The following is a 5,000-nucleotide window of genomic DNA, read 5'->3' as shown; positions in this document are numbered from 1 at the left end:
TTTTTTTTTTTTTGATAATAAATAAATGCCGTCATCTTACTGTGTCAGGTCCCCTACCGACTTCTTGGATATCCTGACCAACCACAACTCTAGAGGTGTAATTGCTTCGTTAGATGCAGAAAGCCTCTACACGAATACTTCGGTAGATCGTACGATACAATATATAATCAATAGAGTCTACCACAACGACAGCTACCCCAAATGCGACATCCCAGAAGAAGTGATGAAGAAACTATTAGAAATTTGCACTAAAGAAGCCCCATTCACCTGCCCGAGAGGTACCAAATACTGCCAGATAGATGGAGTTGCAATGGGATGTCCTTTGGGAGTCCATTTTGCTAACTTCTGCATGGGTAGTATCGAAGAAGAGGTCTTCGGTGAAGTACAGAAACCGCAAATATATTGTCGATACATAGACGATATTTTCGTAAAGGCGGAAAATAACGAACAAGTCGTAGCACTACAACAGAGACTCATAGAAGCCTCAGGTCTTAACTTCACCATCGAAAACAGTGAAAATGGATCTCTCCCTTTCCTTGATGTCCTCGTGAAACAGGGGGAAGGATCTTTTCATACCTCAGTTTACACCAAAGCTAGTAACTCCGGACATTGCCTTAACGGACTGAGTGAATGCCCACAAAAGTACAAGATCTCAACAATTAGTGCATATGTACGAAGATCCCTTAGCCATTGTAGTAGCTGGAAAAATGTGCACCTAGAACTAGAAAGAGCATCACAAGTCCTAATCAACAACGGTTTTAGCAATAGAGACATTGAAAAAGTGACCAAGAAAATAATGGAAAATTGGTACGAGGAAATTAAATCAGCAAATGCATCAGACAATCCAGCGCAGAACGTTATAAATATATATTACAAATCCTTCTTCTCCACTGCATACAAGGAGGATGAGAGAGTGATGCAACAGATCATAAAGAGAAACATCAAGCCCACTGAATCAAGCTCCAAAATTAATTTCATTATTTATTATCAAAACAAAAAAACCTCGAACCTACTCCTAAGGAACAACACCAGGCAGATCGTCGATGAACTTCAAAAATCTCATGTCGTATATAGGTACACCTGCAAATATGGGAACTGTGTGAGCCATCCTACTATCGGCATGACCACCATGAGGCTCTCGCGTCGTCTGTCATATCACCTAAACTCAGGAGCACCTAAAAATCATCATAGCGAAGTCCATCAAGCAAAATTAAGAAGAGAAGACCTAACCCACGACGTTTACCTATATTAGAGGCCTTGTATATCAAGGATCTATCCCCGGGAATGAATACCCAACTCGAAGACTTAAAAATCCTACCAAGTGTGAGAAGATCATTCCCCAGTGAAAATGAGACAAAAAACACAGATGCACGCCACCCTCCAACCTACAGAACGACACGGAGCTCCGGCGACGCCAACCAGACAAAATCCCACATCGACGACCAGACAAAATCCCACACCAACGACTAGACAAAATCCCCCCAGCCTGTCCCATATATACCCATACACATCAGCCCAGCCCTTAGAATCGTACCTGCCACTGAGGAAGCACCAAGAGGTGTGAAAACGCGTTTTGGCTTATTTATAGATTATGTATGTTATTCCACAACATGACATACGGAGATTTATTAAGGTTACTGCCTACAGAAGGCAAGATCACTCTAAGAAAGAGAGAAAAATACGGCAAGAAGCTCTGTCATAACAAGCTTGCCATTCATTTTAATGAAGTATGCTTGAGGGAAAACCTCCTGCCCATTTACACTATGAATATATATATATATATATATATATATATATATATATATATATATGTGTGTGTGTGTGTGTGTGTGTGTGTGTGTGTGTGTGTGTGTGTGTGTGTGTGTGTGTGTGTGTGTGTGTGTGTGTGTGTGTGTCTGTGTCTGTGCGTGTGTATGTGCGCGTGTGCGTGTGTGTGTGCGCATGTGTGTGCGTGTGTGTGTGCGTGTGTATATATATGTATATATATATATGTGTGTGTGTGTGTGTGTGTGTATGTGTGTGTGTGTTTGTGTGTATGTAAGTGTATACAGTATGTACATGTGCTCTCGGCTACAGTATTGACTGGTGGGTAGTAAAATTTGTTATTATAGGAAACCGAAGATCTTACAGTCAATCCAGCCACCTTGCTATGCATTTGAAAGTTGGAAATTAAAAATCGGTCTTCCAATTATCGAACTCCGCTTCAATTTCCGTTTCAAACGCAACCGCTCACGTCATCATCTCACCGCCGTTTCAGACCGCTCTGTGAGTATCTTAAGGCAGCTCGTGTGCTTTGGTCTTCGGCACTAGGAGAATAGAAACCCTGAAGGGAGATTCTGTGACGTTAGTTTTTTTTAGGATAATTACCTCATAATTGCGTCACTCTGGCGAAGGATTTGATAGAGATCGTATTAATTCTATTACTACGGATGTCGCTTTCTCACTCCAATAAAATCATATGGCTTAAACCAGAATAGAACCTGTAAACGCCATCACAGTTCTGAAGACGTTGATGGACTTTGTTACGAGTAAGACCAGACGGTTTTGTTCGATTAGTTAATGGAATAATCTCACTATATACCTTTTTTAGGCCTAATTCTGACTACTACCAAGTTACTTTATTAAGCTGAAAGTACATAGGTATTACATTAATTGACAATAGATGATTACATTGAGTTGTGGAGCAGTTTCCAATTAATGCCATAAACACATCACTGTGATGCGCTTGTCAGGTGATTTCATAATCCAGGGAAGTGACTGGCACGTTAATGAACAAAGACTCGAATGCTAGAAGTACTGCTTATATGATAGTCCACCTGAATAGTATAATTTTGTGATTACTAGACCCAAATTCAGTATAGTACAGAGTTGCACTGCAAAGGTTGACCTGAAGACTGGCACGTTAATGAACAAAGACTCGAATGCTAGAGGTCCTGCTTACGTGATAGTCCACCTGAATAGTATAATTTTGTGATTACTAGACCCAAATTCAGTATAGTACAGAGGTGCACTGCAAAGGTTGACCTGGAGGCGTCTCGGACAAGACGCTCGTGTCGTAAAACGTGTCATAAAAGTTTGTGTCGTGTGGCCTGGAACACTCGGATTCAAAAGTTTGTGCTTTTTGGGAGTGGCATTCTCGCAGGTGAGTCATAGTTTTGTCTGTTTAGTTTTGTTTCCTTCATTGGTGGAGCAATCGAGAGTGTAATAGCCTAGCAATCGCTTAGTTCTGCATTTGAATCAATCATTTTTTGCTGTCCTATCAATCCTAATACATAGGATAGCGTTTCCCAACCTGGGGTGCTGAAAGCAATTACAGGGGTGCTGGGAAGTGATGCACACCGGTTTCTTTATATTTGCATGTATGACCGGGATAATTAAAGAGTGACCCACGCGCCTGTGACTCAGCGCCCCCCCCCCTAAAAAAAAAAAAAAAAAAAAACGGAAATTCCTAGGTCGTGAGCCGAGGCAACGTCGCCTGACCTGAGATGCCACATCGTTTAAGAAGTCTCTTCTTTTCTTTACATGTATAACAATTACTCATATCACCTTCCATTTAATGAAAAAATCAATATGCATTTAGAATATTCCATGTTAACCTACTCAAGGTAGTAGACAGGTTCCGGTATATGCTGAATGTTTTAATTCAGTACGTGACAACACGGCAGACAACACCTTGGGGGCCATGAGATAATGGAAATAGTTTAGTTGTGCATATTTGACTTTTTCCGTGCTATTTAATTCTTCTAGGGCCTTCTTATTTCTTCTACAAACAATATTGTCAATTTGTTTCAATTCTAAGGAATCAAGAAAATAAATCATCAAGCAGCACACTTCACTTTCTTTTATCCTTCTAATAACAAGATAGGGGTGCTGGATTGCTTGGACGTCACAACAGGGGGTGCTATGGTCGGAAAAGGTTGGGAAACGCTGTCATAGGACAAGGTGACGTCTTCAGCCATAGTTATGTGTATGTAGCTTACGGGCGTAGATTCTTCACCTTTCTTCACGGAACTTTGTCACCTAAGCCCCACCTGTTATTTATTTATTTATACACACTGAATGGTTCCCAGTGATCAATCAACATCTTTTTTCAACCACAAATCACTTTTAATTCCATGCCATCGCAATGACCAATACGCTATCTCTCTTGATAGCGTATTGGTTTACGTAACTGTAACTTTGTTGCGGGTTAGCTGGGTTCGAATCCTCGGCTCGTCCACGTTTCAATTTACAACGGATGCCTCCTTCGAGCGACTCTCAGTCTCGATTGCGATGGCATGGAATTAAAAGTGATTTGTGGTTGAAAAAAGATAAGTTATTTATTTATTTTTGATGGGTTAGGTGACTGCTGTTCCATGATTGGCGTAAACAATTGTTTTAAAAAAAATGCATATTTTCTTATTATTCTCCATGATTATCAATATGTAAATAAAGTACCAAAACAGTCTGAACTTTTCTTGATAAAGGGATTGTAGCAATTTAGTTATGGTTGTTGTAAACTCGTTCCGTTCATCTCCTTCAGTAAAGAAGAGGTAACAATTTTGAGTAATCTGTTATGCATTGGAGAATTATTTTTATTTTATTCAACCTACCACTAACTATTTTGTTCATCTTCGTGGCAAACGTTTGGTACTGAAGAGATTAAACTAACCTTGATTACCTATTTGCATACCAACATGTTATTCTTCTGCTTCAGATGATACTAAAACATCTCATTCATGTTTGTGATGCGAATTTGATAGGAGATTCCTATACTGGATTGGAGCCTATTTCAGGCCTTACCCAAATACCACACCATTTAATACAGAAAGGGAAAATCAAACATAAAAATATTAAGGAAATTGAGATCCTTTTTTTGGTTACAAATCTATCACCATCCAGTCAGCCACAACTTACCCAGTGGTAACTGGCGCAGGTACAGATAGTCATATCCAACTTTAAAGAAAAAGAAAATAAAGTTCAGAGAGACGACATGTATTTAGTCACAAAGAAAAAAAAAA

The sequence above is a fragment of the Oratosquilla oratoria genome, chromosome 8 (genome assembly GCF_046742065.1).
Source record: "Oratosquilla oratoria isolate Oo_2021 chromosome 8, ASM4674206v1, whole genome shotgun sequence".
Classification (NCBI taxonomy): domain Eukaryota; kingdom Metazoa; phylum Arthropoda; class Malacostraca; order Stomatopoda; family Squillidae; genus Oratosquilla; species Oratosquilla oratoria.
This window is presented reverse-complemented; position numbering follows the sequence as displayed.